At 36.7% G+C, this 23,228-nt stretch overlaps 1 protein-coding gene across 1 annotated transcript in view; it reads left to right on the top strand.

Annotated features, from left to right (window-relative positions):
- EYS (eyes shut homolog) overlaps positions 1 to 23,228 on the top strand; it is an 810,501-nt gene that overhangs the window by 669,108 nt on the left and 118,165 nt on the right. The window lies entirely within an intron of this gene.

Genomic DNA, 23,228 nt, shown 5'->3' with positions numbered 1-23,228 from the left:
CCCCTGTGTTACACTAAAGAGTTTTAGTCGTACATATTGAGCAATAAAGTGTCACTTCACTTTTTTTTTTTACAATAAAAACACAACTCATACTGGAAAGCAAAATCGTATGCATATTTGGAAACCTTTTTCGTAAGGTAGTGTCCTTGATTGAAAATACATTCTAATTCACACAGATCGGTGCAGTCCTTTGAAGAATGTATGGATCATTCAAACTCCAGACACTTTTACAGATACAGATGAAGTCAGTTTGAGAACTGAAACAATTTAAACATAAAGTTGGAGGTTAAAAATAGGTAGCTCATAATTTATGCTTATTAATTTACACATTGAATAAGTTAGATTTCTCATCAGAATTCTAGTGCTAAATATAGGACCAATTTAGAAATTAGAAAATGGGCATGCTAACAACATCTCCCAGTGCAGTAAGCTCTCATAACTACATATGCAACGGTACTGTCAGCACTATACAATGGTGGCTGACCAGTACTGTCATTTTTCATCTAGTACACACAATAGTTCACAGAATGGTTAACTTGTAATTTTGGAAAAGGTATTGGTATCATGCCTTGGTAATGGAATAACTCTTTTCCACTCATGGAATTTCATATAGGCAAGTTAGGAAAAAGGTAGGAATGAAATAATATAGGTATTGTGTTATATTTATATTACTAACTTCAAAATAATATTTACTTTAAAAATATTTTAGAAATAATTCTGATGCCCATATAAAATTATAAAGTTATTAAATTAAAGGTAGTTTTAGCTAGGACCATTTTTACTGTTGGAGGATAGTATGTGAAGGAGACTGCAGAAGTTACCCTGAAACATGCACATCAGAGTTCTCAAAATTACATTCTTACTATCAAAAAAGGAAAATAAAAGCATCGTCTGAAGATTTTTGCATTTGCCTTCTGAGCTGTTTCTGTGTGATGTAAATGTTGCAAAATTCTAAAACGCTGCTCATGCCAGGAGGTTTGATGATCTCAGTATATATAAACTGGTATGGGGAGAAGAGACTGGTTAGGCTTTTTTTGGTTAAATTTTATGCTCAACCCATAAGCTTTACCATATTCTTTTAGAAACAGACTTGTTAGAGTATAAATATAAAACCTCTTTTCAATATATGGAAGGATGAAAGGATCTACCATTTAAGAAGCTGTTTCATTTCCATCTTATATTTCTTCTCAGCCACAGGTCTGTACATTACTCTTATGCTCCATTGAAAGTTTTTTTTCCCTTTTATTCTATATTAGTATTAATGCCTAGTATTAATGAAGCAAAGTCACATAGCATACATTCAAATCTAATTACTCGTTAGCTGACAGTGCATTAATCTATTTTAGGATTTTTGTACAAATTGCAAAAGTATATAAAATCTACAAAGAAAATTCTGTCCCTTCCTCTCCCTTTGAGCCAGCAGATTAATTTTTTCTTCTTAGAAGGTACTTGATAGAAGTATACAGCTCAGTATTAACAAACGATTCAAAGTTTGTTTTTTAATCTCAGAGACTACTCTTGTGTGAGATGTTGGTCAGCTAATTGTCTCACTGTATTAGCTGTGGTAGCATTGCCTCTGCTTCGTAAGATTAAGACATTAAAATGCTGTACAGATCTCAAAGCCTAATAATATCTTAGCAACCAATGCAGCTAAATGGCATTGAAAAGATTGATTCTAGTTATAGAGTTCAAGTTCACACTGACAAATAAATTTATTTCCCTCTTTTTTACCTCAAAATTAACACCTGTATATTTATGGTCTCATTCTCCATGTTGTTACACTAAAAAGTAATGTCAGTTCAATTTACACATTAACTTTGTTTACTGGAATTTATACTGCTATCTTTAAAACAGTGGCATGCTAAATAACTTGCAAGGTGTGATTGTAGACTGTGACTGGCGGGGATTTACATGCATCTGCGTTTATGGGCTTGGCCTTCAAAATGACTAGTGATTATTCTTGTGAGTCCTTCTAAAATGTAGAGAGCGCAGTATATCCTTCACCAAGCAGCAATAAAATTGTAATCCTTCAGCAATCATCGTTAACCTCTGCCAAAGAAAAAAGCAAACATGACAAGGCATTTGTGGCCCCCCAGGATCTTGTATCATAGGCTATAAAATACAAATCCATGACAAAACTGTTGATTTGTGTTCTCTTGGTGGCTGTTGAAGATAGATAACTCTATCTGTATGTTTTACCTGCAAAATTAATGAGTTTTTTTCCCCTGTAATGCAGGAAAAGAGACAAAGACTGGAATAAATAACTATTTTTGCTACTGTTTCAAAACCTTCCAATTGGTAGACAATATTTCTATTAAATTTGACTTTGAAAAACTCTGTAAGATCATATTTGACAGATATTCCAGTTCTGCATGCAACTATGGCTCCAGTGGATAAACAGCATAATTAATGCAACTCATAATGTCTACAGAAGCAGATGCTCATCTTCTCACACTTTTTCTTTCTAAATCTACCATGTACAGGAAGCTAAGATATCCCCATAGTTTACAGCTATTACTTTCTCTTAACTATATGATTAGTTTCCTTACATATGGCCATTTCTTTCAAACCTGATGAAGATTAAATGAGTTTTAAATGTTCAGATATTGTCTTTACAGTCCTTGTGAAACGACAGTTTTATAGAAGAAAACAATAAAACTCTGATTGCTTTTTTTTTTTTTTGCCTTGCCTAAAGAAACTAGAGACCTGTTTCAATGCAGTTTTATTCATTGTTTCCATTTCTGTTTATTTTAGAATGATTTGATTGCTGGTTTTGAAAATATGCATTTGTTTGAGTTTAATTTTTTGTGATTTCACAACTGAGACTGTATTGATCTTTTCAGTTAAAGCTTTGTGCACATACTTGAGATGTAGTCTAGATTGCTTTTATGGATTTGTTTTTTAAAGTTATTCAAAGAACATTAGTTCAAACACTTTTCATTCTACGTGTGGGTTCTAAAATGCGTTTGCCTGATGCAAAATTTGCTGTACGTTATTTGTGGTTAAAGTGATGTCACTGTCACTGAGGCCAGATGGGGTTTCTTCAATTCAGTGGTTGAAGGAAAGTAACTTTAACAAGCAAGAGACTGAGGTAATCAAGTCACCCGTATTTTGATTTTTCTGGATAGTGGGATTTGAGAGTAGGAATACTGATTTTTTTTTTTTGACATCTTACACTTCTCTAAATGATAATTTTTTTTAATTACTTTCCTTAAAAAGTTCAGATTGTCTATTCTAGGCAGTGATGGGGGACACCAGGTTCTTTTCTGTTTGGAAGATTCTAGGCAAGCGTTAATTAAAATCTTGCCTGTATAGGACAGTGTCGCTCTTTTCCATGTTATTTACCTGCAGAATTGTCAGAATTTTGCTCTGGAATTTAATGAACATAATGCTCATCCCCACAGAGCTTTGTCATTGTATTATGTACATTAATATTTCATGTATCTTCCAAGTGAACATATTGAATGTAGTTGTTTCCAGTTTTCTGTCACACTTTAATTAGTGGTATGGAAGTAAGCATTTACTCATGGCTGAGAAGGGCACCTTTAGCTGTCCATAAAAGTGTTTATTTGTTAAATAAATTATTCAGTTAATGTTGTTTGGCCAACTCTAGCCTAGACCATGCAGTGGTACGCAAGCTGCTCAAGTTTATTATTTGGTCTTCATGCTTCAAAAGCAGATGGCACGTTCTAAACTGTGAAAGTCCTCAACATGTTTTTGTACCTCCACATGAAAACTTCGGCGAGACGTAATGTACTGAGTGCAAACTACGTGATTATATTATCAGTGCCCATGTTTTTACCTACACTTCCACTTCCTCCTTTTCCACAGAAGAGACAGTTGTTTGAACTGATCTTACAAAGTATTTTTATTGCATGTGCATTCTGAAAATGTGTTTTCAAAAAGAATATGTAAATCATCATCCATACAGCCTGTTGGCTCATTTTGAGTCATGCGGTTTACCCGTTTCATTTCATCATTCCAGAGATACGTATGTTTTCGTATTAGTGCATACTTCTAAGTCATCGTTTTATTACTATTTACAAGTGCTAGGTGCTCTGCATAGTGTGCAAGTATTACTGAAAATTACAGTAAATCCGTAAAACAAAAAATTAGTAATTTTCTGACGTTGTGCTGTCGCTTCCAGTATTACCAGTTACCTAGGAATACAGGATTTTTTTGTTTGACGAATTGGAAACATCTGAGAAGCTCTTTGTAAACATCAGTGGCTTTGTATCTGAACAGATATATAGTGTAGCTATATTTGTGATGTGTGGAAGACATTTTGCTGTCTTCAAATACTCCTAAGCTTCATATTTGCAATGCTGAGTTCCAGCATTATCAGTTGTGTGATGAAGGAGAAATGGAAAGGTGTTTTGATAGATAACCTGAGCCAACTTGATGCAATATCGCCATCATTTTATCACACCTGCCCTTCCCAAAATTCTTTGAAGATTAACAGTGAAAGCAGTCTGGGAGAGATTTAAGAATTGCTATTCTATCATACGAACTTATAAATTGATAAAGAAAACACATTTAGATGTGGTTTTGAAATGGAATATCTTACATACTCTATATTTTAATTTTGAAGTCAGCACATACATGAATCATACCCATGTGGACATTGTGTTGCATAAAACTGGAAAGTAGATTTAATAAATTTTGAATTAAATTTGGAATTCCTTTTAGAAGGATTCTATGTACAAATATACACATTTATATTTACTGCATTTTTTATAGAAATTGCAAATCATGATAACTCAGCATAAGTCTTAGTGGGACAAAACCTAAAAATGGCTTTCAAAGAGGTGATTTTCCACTGAGATTATCTGCAGCTGATGATGGCTTATCAGGCCTTGTAAAAACAGTAGTAGACTGAGTTCAGTTTGTAATGTATATCTATTTCATAAAGTCATCATCACATTTGCCACTCTAAGGTAGGAAGGTTTGTGCAGTGTATGCCTATATAATGTTTGTTCTCTGAAAACCTTAATCCCAGTTCCATCAATCCAGGTGTTACAGTTTTACAGGTAAATCACTACATCTGTTAGTTTCAAAAATAGTCCCATAATACATGCATTACATCAAACTAATGCATATAAATTCTGGATGGGGGGGAGTGAGTGAGCGGCTGCGTGGTGCTTAGTTGCTGGCTGGGGTTAAACCATGACAATAAGAAACAGGGATAGCTGTTATTTTTACCTGTATTATTACCTGTTTTAAGAATGTAACGTACTTCATTTGTATTACCTATGCTGCTAGAGGGTATTTATAATTATAAGCATGCTCAACTTAGCATAATTAAGCAAAATCAGGTAACACACAAAAATCACAGTAACTTTCACAGTAGTTTATTTTGGATTGCTTTTATCTTTGTAGGATGAACTAACTCATCCTAAAAGAAAAGACTGGTAAATCCTGTCTCATTTAGACACTTTTAGTGTAACAACATATCATTTGAAAATTAGCATAAGAAATAAATTCTACCAATCTGCGGTTTTGTTTGCACAAGCATAGTATCCTAGAAATAGATTTATTTATAGTGTACATATATACATATTGTATGTGAAGAAAGACTGTTATGAGCTCCTTTCTTCAGGCCTGTGACAGCTGGTGACCTTTGACTTCAATACAGTTGTTCCACTTCCTAGACAACATTTGTATTGAAAATAGAGATATATTTTTATTTCTTATTTTGCAGTGTTATTTTGTTTGCCTGCAAGCATAACTGTCTCCTAACTATGTAGAATAATTAATCATTCACTACAAAGACTTGAAGATTTAACTTTTCAATAATGTACAAGATATACAAAGAAATGTTTTATGATTGTGAGCAAAAACTGAAATACTTCTGAAGCCAATTCTGTCTTATTAGTGGTCATTTTGACATGAGTCAAGCTTTATATTTTGTATACTGACTGTCTCGATGAGAGTACCTGTATAGCGTAGTGGTAGAACTGAATTTTTTTTTTAATCTTTCCAGTGGTTAAGGTGCATTCCTGGCCAGTAATTTTGTTGCTTTTCCACCATTCTCCACCTCTAAAAGTAGAGGATCATACTTGAAAATAATAATGAAGGTTGATATTCTCAGGTTTGACCAATATTTTTATTACATCCTTTTTTCCTAAGATAAGTCAAACATTTTGGTAATACCTTTCATACCCTGAATTTCATTGCTGTCAATTACTGATTTTAAAGAAATACCAAGTGGTTCAAGACGGCATATTTTCTTTGTATTTTTCCTACTACGATTGAAATGGTAAAAGGAATAGGCCTAATGAGGGATGCTTACAAACTGTCATATCAATATTCACATGTTTAAACAGGATCAGATGTTTAACGACCATGGTAATCTCTAATGTATGTTCAGTATCTCATTGTTACACATATTACAAATATGTTGGTAATTAGATATGTGAACAGATTGTTAGTTTTTCATGCTATAACCTTCAAAAGCATGACTAAAGCATTGTATAATTCAGATCATTCTAACACCTTCCTGTTTAGCAGCCCCTCATATCAAATGTGACATAAATAATAGCTAGTGTAATTTTCAGAATCAAGTATAACCAGAAAATCTCATTTTCCAAAGAAAGCTCTAGGATTAATAATCACATTAAAGAAACAGTTTCAGTGCACTGTTGATAACTGCAATAGTTATTTATTAATTTTTTAGTGACTGATGTTGCTAATAGCAGTTATTAGTTTATGTGACTTTACTGAAGCTCTGTGTCACAATTTAGTGCGTCTTCTAAAGACAATGAGCTGCAGATTCACCAGAATTAAGGTATACGTTATAAACCATAAAGAATGCACATTTCATTACCTTTTATTTTTAGATTTGGGTGTTATAATTTTAAAATTCCAAGTTTTGAAAAATCTCTGTTTCTGCAAGAAAAATAGCAAGATTAAAGTTCTAATAGTCTGTATAACCCAATTCCCATTTTCTGGATGTATCGGCTTTGAAATTATATAATTTGCATTTCAGCAACATTACAGCTAAAGCATTTGTAAGTGTTCTTTTTATTATATCATGGAAATTCTAAACTGCATTTAACCTACATTTCCAGAATTTTGCTAAGCTCTTTAGAACTCTCCCTTCATGTATTAAAGAAGACACTGCTTTAATGGTGCATACTGATCCTTTCAAGTGTGCCATAGTCCCTTTTTTTCTGTCTGCTGCATAAAGCATTGTATTCCGAGTGTTGCTGATGTGATTGCTTACTCACTGCAGTTTCTCTAGATAGATAGTTTCTGTTCCATGATCTCATGTGATTCACTTTTTCATCTTCTTGTGGCTGGGTGAGACTGTGTGAAACAGATAGCAAAGAGTTCAGAATACTTGGCTGTTCCCTCTGTTCCAGGGCAGAAGCAGGAGGCAGAGCCCTTCTGATCTGCTTGGCTGGAAGAACAGGTCTTTCCCATACATGACAGTACAAAGGGGTTTCAGTACCACTGAAAAGACACGAGGTATTCTGCGTGAAACAAGGCAGATGTCTGTGACTTGAAGGAAAAAGGAGTCACTGGATTACAGAGGGAATAAGGAACTATTAAAATTCAAGATAATCTGGTATACTGAAAAATATTTTTTTCAATATTGTTCAATATGTGGACAGTTCCAGTATTTATTTATTTATTTCTAAAGTATATAGAATTCTGTAAAATTAATTAGCTCAGTATCTGGTCACCCAGTGCTTCACACAGAGGACTTTTCAGACAACTGTTTGGTTTCTGTTAGTTTGGCACAGCACGTGGAACTACAGCAATGAAGTATAGAGCCAAACAGCTTATGAAGGTGCCATGTTGTCTTCTTCCTAAGTGAGATGATAGTAAATGTTTACACTGTTGTATTCCTGAGTTCTGAAGAGCTAAACCAAAAAAAATCTGTGAAGGCAAAGCAATTTTTTAAATTCTCTTCCTCAAGCCTGTTGTTGCTGAAGTGGAAGATCAATACAGAAATAAAATTGGTTCCGTGTGCTTGTAACAGTTCGCAATTCTCTACAGGCTTGCTTTCGCTGAAAGCAATAGGAAGTGCTATTTGCTCTGTAGATACTGAAAATCAGTAAAAATTAAAAAACAGTAGGCAGCTAGGCTTTGCACGAGTGTCCGAAAAAGGAGTGGTGGAGGGAAGGGGAAGAAAGCATTCCTCCCGAGAAGCCAGTTCGTCTCTCTCTGCTCCACCTCGTGGCACCTCTAGTTGTAGAGGAATCGGCAGGCAGGTCTCCACCGACAGCAGAACAGGCAGTGAAGTCGCACGGTCCAGACCGCTGCGAGGTTAGCTGGATTTTCTCCTCTGCGCTGAGGAGAAGGGAGCAGTTCTTGTTGGTCTAGGCGATCAGCTCCTAGCTCAGCAGCAAACTTCCTACGTGGTTTTAAAAGAGTTTGGTTAACCTTAGCTTGTTACTTAGTTTGCATAGCTCTAAAGTGGGAGTAGTACTTACCTATCTCAAAAAGGTGTTCAAAAGATTAAATGTTCTGAGGCCAAGGTAAGTATTTAAACAGACGTTAAAAAATGTAGCATTGGCATCCTCGTGCATGATCTATATTTTGTACTATACTCAGTCCAGCTCTGTGACCCAAAATCATCACAGAACCTCAGGTATACTAACCTGGGAACTCTGTTTCATACCGTTCATTGGAAATCCTTTTTTCAGGGGGGATGAGGGAAGGAAGAAACAGCGATGGTTATTCTGTGTTTTATTATTATTATTTTATTTTAATTGCTATAACCTTATTTTTTCTAGCTTCTTGCTTTCTAAATAAATTTCAGGCAGGTACTCAATATATCGTTTGCACATCTGCAGAGAAGAAGGAACAAAACAGGACATTAGACAGCTGCTTGTTTCAGGACTAGCCAGTTTAGGTCTAATTTTAAATACTGGCAGTAAAAAACTTGGTGCTGCAAATTGTTTTACTTGATTAAAGAGAGTATTGAGTAAAATTTACACATACATCTGTTAAATAGTCCTCCTTAATAGTCAGGTTAGAGACAGACATGTGAGCTGCATCTTTCTGAAAGTCTGGAAGAAACTCATTCAAGGAAGACAGCTGAGGAAGGAAGGTGTTTCTCTCCCTTTGACTGAAGTACATCAATTACGTGACGAATTTTTATTCTGGAATGTAGTTAATTCAGGTGGGAGAAGCTTTTTTATTCATCTCTCCACCACCTTGACTGTCCTTATTACCCTTTGCTTGTTCTTTGAAGCACACATTGACCTGGCTTTTCATTAGACCATAAGCTGTTCATGAAACGTTCTTCTCTGCTTGCTCAGCGTTGTGTGCTGCTTGCCTTTTGTCGCACTCTCTTCAGCTTTGTTGATCTATTTTCTGTGTAGTTAGTGTTGCTGCTGTTACATCTGTGATCACCTTCATCCAAAGATGCTTTGTCATTTTGTGACCATTACTTGACCTTGTCCTTGACATGGCTGGAAATACAGAATTAAATAAAAATGCGCTTCACTGGAGGCTGATTGCAGATGGGAATTTAAGCTGTGTGTAAATGTAGCAGAAACCAGAGGGCAGACACCTTCACCAGAAACAGGTTAGGTGTGCAGATTTATACTAATATTACATCATGCAGCTCAAAATAAATAAAGATACTTTAAAATAGCCAGGACTGGGTTTCAAAGGCATTGCTGTCATGCTGATACTGACAAGGTTGTACAGTAAGACACTTAGGATTTCAGCTAATAAATTTACATCCACATGTCAGTAGCTTAATCTTTTAGAAAAGTGCATGCAGAGTTTACAGAAAGAAGGTGTGCGGAGTTTATGTGCCCAGGGGCTGGTGGGGGGCCGCAGAGATGGGCTCTGTGAGGAGGGGCCGGGGCTGCCCCGTGCTGGACACAGCCGGTTCCATCACGGTTTTGCCCCTGATGGTAATTAGTAAGTGATTTCCTTGTATTTATCTCGACCCAGGAGTTTTGTCATCTTATTCCCCCACCCCTGCTGTCAAGTTGAAGAGGGGGAGTGAGAGAGCGGCTGGGTGGGCAGCTGGCAGCCCACCAAGGTCAACCAACCACAGAAGGAGCTATGAAGTGATACAGAAAGTGATTTTTCTACGTTCCTTGCATACATAGTTGTGTGGGTAAAACTTTGTAATAAATATAGAACCTCTGTAGTTTATTTAAATTATAGCTAGTGCTGCATTGTGTATGATGAGGTTTTATTCTCTGCTGTTCAACAGAAGGTAAAGGTGAATATATTGTAGAATTTTTGTAGTCACATTTTAAGTGTTAGCATATACCAAACATAGGAAAGTAGTTAATGTCTACCACTACTGGTGCTATTGTCTTTCCAGAGGCACGAAAAACATCTGCTGTATTACAAAATATTTCAGGATATAGTAACTACTTTAACATAGTTTGTGAGCAGGTTCTCTGGGTTGGTGGAAATCCTGTGCTGTGCTATGAAATGACAAAACTTTATATAAGGCCAAATCTGCATTTGAGCTCACGCTCCCAAGTGAATGGTATTAAACAGACATGTAGTGTGGAGGTTTGGAATACATTAAAATAAAATTCTTCTCCAGGCTGCGGACTGCCTTTTCTGGAGGCTTTGCTCAACCGCAGTATCACGTGTTTGCTGTACATTTCTCCATTTGGGGAAACGGTGCTTATGAAGCACCAATTCATATCTGTGCCTTGGGATACGTGTCCCTGTGGTTTTTCTTGTACAGCTTCTATGCGGTTTGCAGTGCTGGTCAGCCTTTTGCATTGATGGTGGATATGACTTCCTACTGAACTGATGGGTTTTAGTGAGAACACCAGGAATCTATACATTGTCACTGAAATTGTTTTATGCCCCCTACAGCTCACATTGTCTTGTCAGAGCTGCCAGCACCTAGGGGACTAGTAGTAATGAAAGATGTGAATGTGGGAGCTATAGTGTAGCACGCTGTGTTGCTACTAAATTGCTCAGCAGCTGTTCAAAACACCTTCAGAAAATATATTTTCTCTTGCATTTGAATACATTTTATGTAAATCTGATAGGTGGTTTGGCCCCTGGCTTTTGTTCCCAGCACTGTCAGAAACAATCTTCTGCAACCTCTTTTGTTCACCCATCTGGAAAATAACAGGATTATACTTGCCTGCCTTCTGGGGGAGGGTGTAAGTTTTGCTCAGCGGCAAATGTTGTGAAAAATACAAATCTAAACACCAGTCTGTGGCTGACATAAGACGAGGCATGATCTGACCATTTCTTTCCTTGGCTAAAGTAGACGAAAAGCACTCTTCCTGAACCAGCCAAAGAGGAAGCTGTTTATTATTAAGATTGCAAGTTCTTCCTTCGCCTTTAACAGAAGAGAAGCACATATCACTTTATTTTAGTGAATTTTTTTGGACGAAATGCTTATCCCTATAATCTTTCTATAGACTCTCCTTTACCCCAGATGTCTAACTCTTATTTCATGTAGGTGGTGAATCTGGCACTTCTAGCGTACCGCTTTTATAAATGGTGTTTCTTCAGTTTCCATGTAAAGCAGTGTATACACAAGCAGTTTTACTGAAAACATAAGGTGGAGATATGTAAGATAAAACATGCTCACAGTGACACACTAGTGGAGTTTGATGGTTGCTTGATGCAGACAAGGATCACAGCAGCAGCCTGTGACAAATGTGTATACATGTTTTTCGATTCTAGAACTCACAGTGGTGATGCACTGAGGTTCTCCCAGCCAATGATGCAGTATTGCTGGTCTTGCTAAATACCCAGTTCCTGCCCCGAGTGCTAGAAATGCTTTCTAAAGCCTGTATTATTTCATCTGTTTCTTCTTAACCTCTTTAAGCCTCAAACTTAAGCCAAAAAACTTTTGGTTTTGCTTTGTTTGTTGTTTTTCCAAAACACAGAGCACATATTCAATAATGGGGAAATTCTCTATGTAGTAATAGAGAAAAGTGGTAGGCATGGCCATATGCTTTGTCTCTAATAAAAACTGCAAAAAGTCTCAGAATTCTAAAAAGTAATCCTATGGCATTCAGGTGTTCACACATTTCAACACATACAACATTCATTCATATTGAATGGCAAATGGCTGTATATTATTGCATATACTACATTTCAGCAAAAAGTATTTTGAACCAATGTGACATCTGCAACATTTTATTTTCTTGTGAGTTTTACACTGATCAGCATCTTACAGCTTTTGGAATTAATGTGTCTCTTATTATAGTCCTCTTTGCTCAGGAAGGTAGTGTCAGTCTTACTGGGCAGGCAGTTGAAGAGAAGGCTGATTAACTTAGTCTGATTAGCTGCGAACTGCCGCAGAAATTCTGCTGATCTGACTAAAAAATCATCTTTGGGGGGATTTGGTAATTTGGGTTCTAGGTGGATAAGATCTCTAATCACACTCCCTGAACAGCTGCATCAAGGTGTTATTGGGCACCATTCTCTTTGGCAGCAGCACAGTCTCAGAATGACTGAAACTGTCCCTTATTAACAGTAGATTAAATATGAAATATTTTACCACTCAAGCAAGTATGGCAGTCGGACCCCCCCCAAAACAGGCCTAGCTCTTGGAAAGTCCCCTCTCATTCTTATAACAGATTCTGTTGATTCTTACTTTAATGAGTTAATGTGTGGAAGACAAACCTTATCCCAAGACAGTGTGTCCAACACTGTCAGAATTAGTTCACTTCATATCACTGCTTTGTGATTTAAAGTGATTTGTCCATATAATTTTAATTACAGCTGATCATGTTTTCTGACAGGTTTGCAGCAAGGCTATGGGATTTTTTTGGTAGCTTTTATCTTCTTGTTCATGTAGTACTAAATTGGTGATTAAATGCAGAACACATATTTTTGCTCTCACTTAGAATTCTTTCTATGATGTTCTTTTTTCTTTCTTTTTTTTTTTTTTTTTTTTTTGTAAACTACTCAAAATCTACTTTAAGAATACAGAGAAAGGGTAAGATGTCATTTTTCTCAGTTATGAGCAGGAAGACTGTTAAGTGCACCAAAGGTTGCACGCTGAATACAGAAGACCAAAGGGCCAAAACATTTACAGCTGTATTAAGGAGGAAATGAAGCAGCACAGAATTGTTCAGTTTAAATTCAAGCTGAGCTGCAAGAAGCTAGTATATCTCATCTCACCTTACACAAGCTCCTGAAATAAACATGAACTAACGTTTTGCCACCTGCAACTTTCACAGAATAGTGCTGCTGCATCTTCAGATGATGAAATAAATTAAATTGCCTAATAACTGGGAAAATTGTAGGTACATAATTCTATACTTCTCAGATCTCATTGCATACCTTTAAACAAAAGGTAGGCAAAAATTTAGAGATTCTGTTCCTCCAAACTGCATATTCAATTATTTGAGATCTTTTAGACGTCAGCAGCTGAGACTATCCCTGCTCATTTTCATCCCAGATAATTAAGGATAGTTTTCTATGGGTTCCAAAGAACTTCTGCTTTAAATCATTATCATGGATAGAGGACAAGTAGATTCCAAAATGTTGAGTTGATCAAAGATGAATATTAAAAATTTTGCTTTATAAGCTTCTTACTCTCTCCTTTGCAGTTTTCCTTCTGAAAATAATCATGCTGTCTATTTACATCACTATGGAGTTGGTTTCTGATTCAAGCCAAATAAGGGCTTTTTCTTCCCTACCTACCCAAACTGTTACAACAACATTCAGCAGTGACAATACAAGATAAGCACAGAACTTCCTTTGCTCCCCCAACCCTTCCTGAATGAGAAGAAGGTGATAAAAGGAAGACAGTGAAAAGAAAATGAAGGTAATTAATCAGGCAGTAGATTTTCCATCATAGATTCCCCACACAACTTATTCTGCTTGTCTAATTATATGCAGCACATATCACAGTTGAATCATCATCAGCATGCACCCAGCTGTTCATATGCCAGGTACAGGTGTTTGGGATTATTTTTTTCCTTCCTGACCAGAGAGTAGCCTATTTTTGTTATTATTTTTTTAATTTGAGAAACAATCCAATAGCTGTTTACTGAAAGCAGTGGCAGGATTAGCTGATCTAATCCTGCTCGCCCTATCTTCCTGCCCACTCTCTTTCTCTGGCTTGCAAATGAGAGAGATGCATAACAGGGGAAGTTTTCCAAATTCATCATTTAGCAAAGCACTTAACATTGACTCAAGACAAATATTTAACTGCTGCAATTTGATCGGTACAGTGGGTATGTTCTTTAAAAGCAAGTTGGGTTTAGATTGATTCTTCGTAATTTCTAGTAACTTCTTATAGGAATGATTACTTAGTGAATATAACCACGACAGTCATCGAACTTGCACTCATTACCTGACGTATTTGGCGTTCTTCAGATATGATCTTGGGCAAGTCTTTTCATCTGTCTTTGCATCAGGTCCTTCCCTGTGATACAAGATTTCACCGAGATCTTGTTAGAAAATTCATTAATAATCACAAAGTGCTGAGGTGCACAGCTGAAGACTAAAATAATCTAAACAAACAGCTTATGTCTGATAGGCAAAGGCGTTTCCGGAAATATGCTGCTATTCAGTTAAAACACTTAAAAACAGATCGACTTTGCTTTAACCTACTGCTGTCCTTTCTGTCCTTTCAGCAAGGTTTTCATCATTGTCCCCATAATACTCTTATATCCAGATCAGCTAAGTGGGTGGAAGATTTGATGGTCAGCAGCGCGTGGTCTAGCTGGCAGTCAGTTACTGGCGGCATCCCTTAGTGCTCGATACTGTGACCAAAAGAAATAATGAAGTAGTGCATTGGGTCCCTCAGAGGAAAAGAATCTTCCAGCACGGCCTCCTAGGAGTTGCTCCATGGGCATGTCAGAAGTATACTGCTATGAATGCTCTTCCAACCAGTTTAAAAATGTTTTTACTATAGCGCATTCTTTGAAATGATCCTTTTTTTCCTTTCTTGTTTAAATTTGAAGGACAACTGTCTTCTCCAAACCTTGTAAGTTTACAGTATGTAGGCTGGGATATGTTGATACATTTAGTTTGATCATTTTGTAATAAGCTTGTTTTGTTCTTGCTATTTTGGTGTTTAGAGTGTGGGAGAGTGACTTGAAATGAAAGACAACTTTTTTTTTTATTGTGTTCTAAAGCAAGACTTCTTTTTTTACAACCCATTTGATGAAACTCAACTACTGATCATCATTGAATCCTCTGAGTAAAATGACATCCACAATGTGATCATGTTACCATCCATTTTTCTATAGTGCCCAGTATTCTTTTATCTACTGCAGTAAAAAAACCCATAAAGTGACCTTTGGAGAAGGAATGCTGTAATGGGACCAGCTAGAATCGTGAATACAAACATACAGAAAACAGCGCTGAAATGTAAAAATCAGTGTATACTTTGGCTTTATGGTCCATCTTAAAAGCCTGTCTACTTTTAGGCCCCTGTTAGGACAGTCAGGTGTTAGAGCGCTGAAAAATTGTCCATCCTTCAGGCTCATTCGGACCACTTGAGCGAGTCGTGTATTTTTTCTGTTGACTGCCGAGGCAGCCAGGCACCTCTGTGACAAGGTCTCCCTCCCACGCGTTGAGTCGCAGCAGGTAGTATCACTTGGTAGGGAGCAGGACAGCGTAAGGGTTCCCTCCCTTTTAGGGTACTGAACGCTGGCTCTCCCAATACAGAAAAGAAGTTTAATAAAACCAGAGAGAAGCTAGAAGCAGCTTGCCTTCAGGCTGGTGAGGTAGAATATTTCTGTCATGTTTCCACTGGGCTTCGTGAATGTTACTCAGTGACCTTAATGACTTCAAAGTACATAAGCATTTCTCGGGCCAGGAGAGTGCCCCTGACAGTGGTACAAGCTCGCGGTCATCCTTGTGTTTCTTCCTGGGACCCAGCAGATGCCACCTTCCTTCCTGCGTGGCGGCCTGCCCTCCGGGAGAAGGCTGGAAGGTGGTCCTGCTCCGTCTCGCCCGTGCTGCTTTCCCCCCGGATGGCGAGGCTTTCTCCTGGAGCGTGCACGCGGACGCTTCGCGGCTGAAGGCGACTAGGCAGAGGGTCTCCTGCTAACCAAATTCCCCAGCCACGAGACTTTTTTTATAGAAAATGGGCACCTGCCTTTTCTCATTATGCTGTATGCTTGTCTTAACACGTACCTGTTTATTATGCATACTTAACAGGTCATGCTCATTAAGGGAATAAGGAAAGGGTTTGGGCACCCATCTGTAAGCCATAGGAGACCCAAGGAAGAAATGAAACAATGAGGTCCTCAGGGTAGGAGCATCTGGAGCATGTTTGTGGCAGCCAGGGAGGACCATCCAGACTCTCTCACACTGTGAAATCAAAAAAAAAAAAAAAAAAAAAAATCCAGCTCCTGTGAATAATCCTGTTTAGTTTGATGAACTGAATGCTGATGATACGGAGTGTCACCTGAATAAAAAAGATTAGTATTAGCTTTGGTTATTTTGTAATTAACTGTTAAACTATCTCAAAACAATGGATTCAGCAGTTACCGGATCTGTCTTCTGTGTGTGTATGTTTCTCCCTGTGGTATTTGTCTGTTATGAGCTATTCTCCTGTACAGATGCTGGAGGACTCAGGCTGTCAAAAGGCTTCTTATGTTTCAATAATAAAGCTAAAGTTTATGATATGCCTTGTTATGACAAATACACCACTTTGTATGTTTATGAACTCAGTCATTTGTTTTGCAGTCCCCCAAAACTTCATAATACAGCTTTTTACCAAAAAGACAGGCAGGCCAAACATTTTCATGTTCTTAATTTTACACTGAAAGTGTGATTTACTACTAAATAGATCAATTTAAGGGTAAGATCAAACCAATTGGGCTTTATTCCTGCTGTGAGAACAAGTCTGAATTAATGCACACTTCCAGGTGGGAACTTCGTGATTTCGCATTATTTAATAGGATAGTTAAATTGACTCTGATTTAATTTGTGCGTATAATCTACACTGTTGCAAATCAGAGGCAGCCTAATCTGAAAAGAATTTTTGTCAGTTAGAAATGTTTATTCTGATAAATTGAAACTTTATTCGGTACTTGAATTTTTACCTAAAGTATCTACATGGTTAATAGCACTGAGCATCCCTTTGAAATGAAATAGTTAATCTCAGGTTTTTTTCTTGTAGTGAGATATTTTCTAATATTTCCAAATTCAATATGTGTGTATTTGCATTCATAATGTTTAAGTGAAAAAGTGGACATCAAAATGAAGAAATAAAGCATCTCATCTGTAAGGAAAACGAGATTGTACATACACAGCAACAGTCATTATGGTGTTTGTTTACACTTCCATAATTTCCGTAATGACTTACATTCATAAAATATAATCTTGTTTAAAGGCTACTGTCCTACATAAGATTTTGTCTGACCATGAAGAAATGTAGCACATTTCACATCATACAAGGTTGCCCTTTTCCATGAACACCTCATACTTTCTATTTCTAAGATCTGATGAAAGTAATCTATCTTGTTTAAAAACAGAAAACTTAATAAAGGGTGGCCTATGAACACTCATTTACTCATACTAGCTAAATGTATTATGTTTACTTATTTTTCTTTTTTTTTAGTTAATATTCATGAATCTTGTGCAGTATTTATTTTCCAAATAATATACTTAAGCTCAAATATACATCACTGATCAAAGTGATTGAAAAAATAGATGAGACATTTGTAATACATTATAAAATGTACATCTGGCTATTTTAGTAGTCACTGTTGAAGCACATCCAAATGACATTATAATCTATATTTTACCTTTTTATATTCAAATAGGGAATAAGCATTATGATCCTGTACTTTCATCTATGTTTGAGTAGCTCTAAAGAAGATTGTAGCTAAAATGTGTATAAAAGTATCACCATAAAGCAGTCTCTTTTTTCTTTTTTTTTTTTTAAAAAACAGTTGGTTGTAGCTTAGCAAAATGTTCTTAGCTGTTCATGTTGGATGCTGTGGTTTAGACAGCTTCAAGTACAAAGTATATATGAAAATAGTATGAGAATCTTAATTTCTTTGAGATAGCAGTTCTCATGCTTTGTGAAAGTAGATTTGTAATACGCCCAGCACTTTTAGCAGCACTGCTACCTCTCGTTTATTGTTTATCATGAAAATGAGAGACAAAATGTTGGTGAGGCTTGGAGGCACAGAGAAGACTCTCTTAAAGTGTTACGGCTTACTACAAAAGATCAATTATTCTTTCCCAGTTTCATCTGGGCTACAAATGGTGTATTACCCTTCTGCAGTATACTCTGCAGGTCTGCTTGGCCCTTTGTTTATGACAGCATAAGAAGTAATGCTTAGCACAAATAAAATGTTAGTAATAATTCTTGTCATACATAGAAAACTAGTCTTCAGCAATAACATGTATTTGCACCTTCAATGAGACTAAAATAATAATTTGCTGAATTAAGCAGTACAGTGGAGGACTCAATATCCTATTTTGAGAGGCTGTCCTGGGCTCCCTATGCCCTGACTCGCATTCTCTTCATTGTATTTTCAGTTGATCTTAATGTAATTCAACTGAATTAGGCATTCTTAGTCCCTTATAGATGAGTTGAGTAGAGGATATAGGTCCTTCAGCAGTTGTTCCTGAATTACAGGAGAGATTAGGTGTCTGCCTATTTCTTTTTTCTGACTAGGATGCTTCTGAGAATATGAAAAAGCAAATTACTTGAATGTCATCAGCAAAGCCCAAGGATAGACTGTCTGAATATCACTATGAGAAGCAGGCACATAAAGTTTGCCTAAGTCTCAATTAAGGCAATGTGAGAGTATCTCCAAGGTCCAAGCACTTAAGGTTACAAAGAATTAGAAGACGTGAGCCTTAAAGACTCTGACACCAAAATACCTATAGTTTGTTTGGGTTTTTTTAAAATTGATACTTAAATGCGTGAAACTGAAATACCAGCAGGATGTCTCTTGGTCATGAGTATTAGCAAAGGTGCCAGCCTCAACCTCAGGGTTTACACTAGTTGGCAATAGAAGGATTTTGTTCTTCAGAGTCTCCCCAGAATTTCCAGTATAAGTATATAAATTGTTCCTTCTCTTGGTGTTCAAGGTAAAGAGTCAGTTTCTCATTAACCACATTGCTTAATCTATTTTTCTCTTAGTTTTCCCATGTAGAGGGGAGGTAGCAGTTCATTTTAGACCGTCAGAGTATGCAAAGGAAAATTAATTAGTGCTGCCTAGTAGAAGCAATATACATTACTCATTATTGTATTTCTTCTGTCTGTAATAGGTAAGAAAATAGAAGTTTCTCAACTGGAGATCATTGCAGTATAGCGTTGTTATCTGTACAACGTTGCACTGGTACAGCTTTATTCATGTGTCAGGTGGCTTCCTAATTTTCATTCATAGGATCAGATTTATGTGAGGCACTAAATGGAAGGCTATATCTGAAGATGGCTCAACATAATCATTCATTCCTATGCTCCAGTGCAATACTGAGCTCCTGCTAACTCCAGAAGAGTCGCTACGCTGCTGGGAGAGAGAGCTCTCCTCAGGGGAGGGGAGACGTAATTGGTAGGACATTCCCCATGTCTCTTTGTGAGCACATTTCCAACACTTTTTTGAGGCATTTTATCGGTGAAGTGTTAGGACAATTGAACCTCAACATTTTGTTTGAATTTACCTTTCTCATTATTGTCTTGAGTGGAATTTTCCCTTCTCAAAATAGGATATTTTGGATATGTTATTCTTTTCCTTCATTCTTTTTGTTGTTCTGTTTTAACCATTCTAACAAGCACAATTTATGTATACACAGAGAAGTTCTTACCACTGTAGGCAAATTGTTATTATAACCGTGTTGTAGGTAAACAAGGTTGTAGGTAAACAACATGTCTGGTTGTTGTCAGAAATGTATGTATGCATGTATTTTCTTCAAACTTAGTATCTCATAGCCATTTCACATTAGACCATTGTTTTATACATACATACAATGATTTCTGATTTTTATTTTCACCAATACTTTCATATGCATGAGATTCAGCTAGCTGGTAGGTAGTTACATGCTTTAACAAAGAGTTTTAAGACATGATATCACAGTCTGCAATGCAACAATGTAGACAGTATCCAAATAGTTTTTGAAATTTGAGGTTTTACCAAGTGCTCTGTTTCATATTTTGTCAGGCTTGCAACAATGTTAATTTGCTCACTGGGAGATAATACTGAATGTTTCTTATATAGAGTTATACTCTACTTCTGCTGATATTAATGTTTTTTAAATGGAAACATGATCCAACACTGTTTTTCACTGTGTTCAAAATCACTAACTACAAGCGATTTTGTACTTAAAGAGAATGATATGGCTGATAGTGGACAGATAGTCAAGTTTCTCTTGAGAATAAAAGGTCTCTGAGTTGGTAAACTCTTCTACTTTTGTAGAGTATTCTTCTTGTAAAGTTAGTGTTGCTCCATGCAATCAAATTTAGTCTTCAGTTTATTCATTGCTCACCAGAAGTCTCCCAACTCACCCTTCATCAATATAACATTGCATTGTTGCATTTGATTACTAGTCTGACTTTCTGAATTAACAAAATCACCTAATTTAGTTCTCCTAGAGGAAATTATATGACTTTTGAGATAATACATCAGTGTTAGGGAGCTTGTTTGCCATTTTATTTGCTGAAATGGTTTTATCTGCATTTAAGGGAAGACCAGGTCAACACCTAATATGTAAAGACTTCATAGAAAGAGTTTCACTCTTTTCACATCAGAATATTCTTTCAGTGACGATTATGGCTGAATTTCCCTGATTTTTTCCGTATATCTTCCACACTTCTTATTAGGTGTTGCATAGGATTTAATTGGAGGCTTTTAACTGAAGGAGGAAGCAAACTTCCCTTTCTGTCATTATATAATTTTTAATAAAATTCCTTGAATGCAATTACATCTATATTAAAAATCAGTGAATTAGAGAAGCCAGATTAGAGGGTAAGAACTAGCTGTGCAGAAGACTGCAAGCACTTTCCCTGAGGAACGTTCATCTCTGGAGCTTCAAAGAGTAGAAGAGTAGAAGTCTTTCTCTTTGGTATAATGTAGGCTCAAAGAAAAGTTAAAGGTAGCCATAATGAAAATTAGAACAACCTTGTTCAGGTGCAGCAAATACCCAGTTGGTACATGAACCTGAGGCAATGCTGTCAGAAACAGGAGAAGGCAACAGTATTCAGTCTTGAAGGTGGTTTACTGGGTTTAAAAACACAGTTTTTTATCAGCAGTAAAAACGAGTGGCTCCATGAATTCCTCTAACAGAAAAAAGCCCACAAAAATACACAAAGAAGCCTGTTATGATCCAACAGAGAATAGTCAGTCCATAAGCACAAGCACAAATGCATATTCTTCATTCTTCTAAGTAAGAACATGTTGTCCTGAAACTCAGATTAGAACATAAGGTTTTTGTAGGAGTTGGTGCCTACTGTTAGGATCAATTTTGTAACAGTCTGTTCTTCCAATACTGGCATGATCATGAATAATGATAACAATAACTATTGCAGTGATGATGATAACTGTTAATTTTTGTTGTAGCTTCAAAACTCTGCGTAAGTGATAATGCTAATTCTTCCAGTATCTTTGTGTTATTCCCATTTTTGCTTGTGTGAAATAGAGATATCACAGTCTATCAGTCGGTTGTCACAGTGCACTGATGTATTGTGTTTACACCAGTGCAGTCCCTGTGAAGTCAGTGGAATTGCAAAGATATGATTAAGAGCAGAATTTACACTTTCCTTTAAGGATGCAGTCTGAGAACAGATATCTTTAAATTCATGATTCATAAAATGCATATGTTGAGGAAAAGCATTCTATTGAAGTAAATGATCCTTGGGTGCATGTGCCTGTAGTATGCTTGGTGATACGTGCAATAGAAAGAGTCCCATTAGCCAATCTACTAAAGGATCATATACTTGACTGTTGGACTGGCAGAGCTGGAGTAAGTGAGGCATAAAGCAAGCTAAGTAGAACCTAGCATAAACAGTGTCTGTTTCACCTAAAGTAGATATCACCATTTTCAGCTAGTAATGTGCTTATACAGAAGTGGGATTTTTTTAGATTCTATATAATGTGTGAAAAACTGTATGTCAACATTAAGTAAAGAAATTGCATCTTCTGTTCAAGGTAGACAATATTAGGCAAGATAAAGTGTATTTGTTCTCCTTTTGCCTTCCAATTCTACTAGTGCATCTCAGCAGCAAAAGAGAAAAAATACAGTTTGAAGGTGAACAAAAGCATTCTCCTGTCTTCCCTTTTATTCAGCACTCTCTACAAAGACATTTTTTCTTAAGTAAGTAACATTAGATTTGTATATAATAGAACCTAGTCCTACATGAATTCAGAGACACTGATCATTGCAGTCACTTCTATTATACTCTTGCTGTTTGTCTGAAACCTGTTCACTCTTTCTTTACTTTGTAATGGGCTCAATTATCTGAAGACTGGAAATGTCATATTAATTTCAAGATCACTTTTTACCAAATCTGGTTCAAATTTTCAGTGTTAACATTCCTTCACTGAATTGTATGTGAATCTTGTGACAGAAACGTTAGAATTATAGAATCGCAGGGCCGATAGACGTCTTAGGTGATCACCTAGTCTACCCCACTGCCTTAGTAGGGCACACTTATGCCGTGTTTGTCATACCACTATACCATTTCTGACAGATGTTTTGTCTAACCTGTCCTTAAAAACCTCAGTGAGGGAGCCTGTACAAACCCATGCAATCTACCTCAGTATCCGTACTATTAGAGAGATTTTTTTACAATATCTGACGTGGAGACAAAGGAACGATTACTTATTTCTCGTTTGTAGCAGCCTTTTATGTGCTGGGAGATTATATTGTGCATCTGATTTGGCTTGTCTTCTTCAGCTCTTTTGATTTTGCCTAAGTGATGTATGGTATTATCAACATCAGCTATCCACTGCAAGAATGCCAACAACTAAAGGATCTATCTTGGATTTGATGAAACCTGGATTTAAACTTACCTTGCAGGTCACTTTTCCAGATCTCCAGTGGTTCTTGAAGCACTTTCCCAGTCTTGATTCTCATGGCTCGCATATTGTTCAATGCGATGCACCATTTGAAGGCTATTAGCATGCCTTATGTAGCAGCAACAATAGAAATGAGGGAATGCAGATATCAAATATGCTCATGATAATAAGGGAACAGAAGAGCAGAGATTAGTGAAAATGGATTGAGCAAAACTCCTGCTGATTAATAAAGTGGGTCATAAAGAAATATGACATCATTCGTTGTCCTTACCTTGGAATAAAGCAGAAAAATGCTTTACATGTCCGCTGTCTCTATACCTGCCT

Source organism: Buteo buteo, chromosome 15, assembly GCF_964188355.1.
Source record: "Buteo buteo chromosome 15, bButBut1.hap1.1, whole genome shotgun sequence".
Taxonomy (NCBI): Eukaryota; Metazoa; Chordata; class Aves; order Accipitriformes; family Accipitridae; genus Buteo; species Buteo buteo.
Note: the sequence above shows the minus strand (reverse complement) of the source record. Positions and strands in the feature narration are given on the sequence as shown.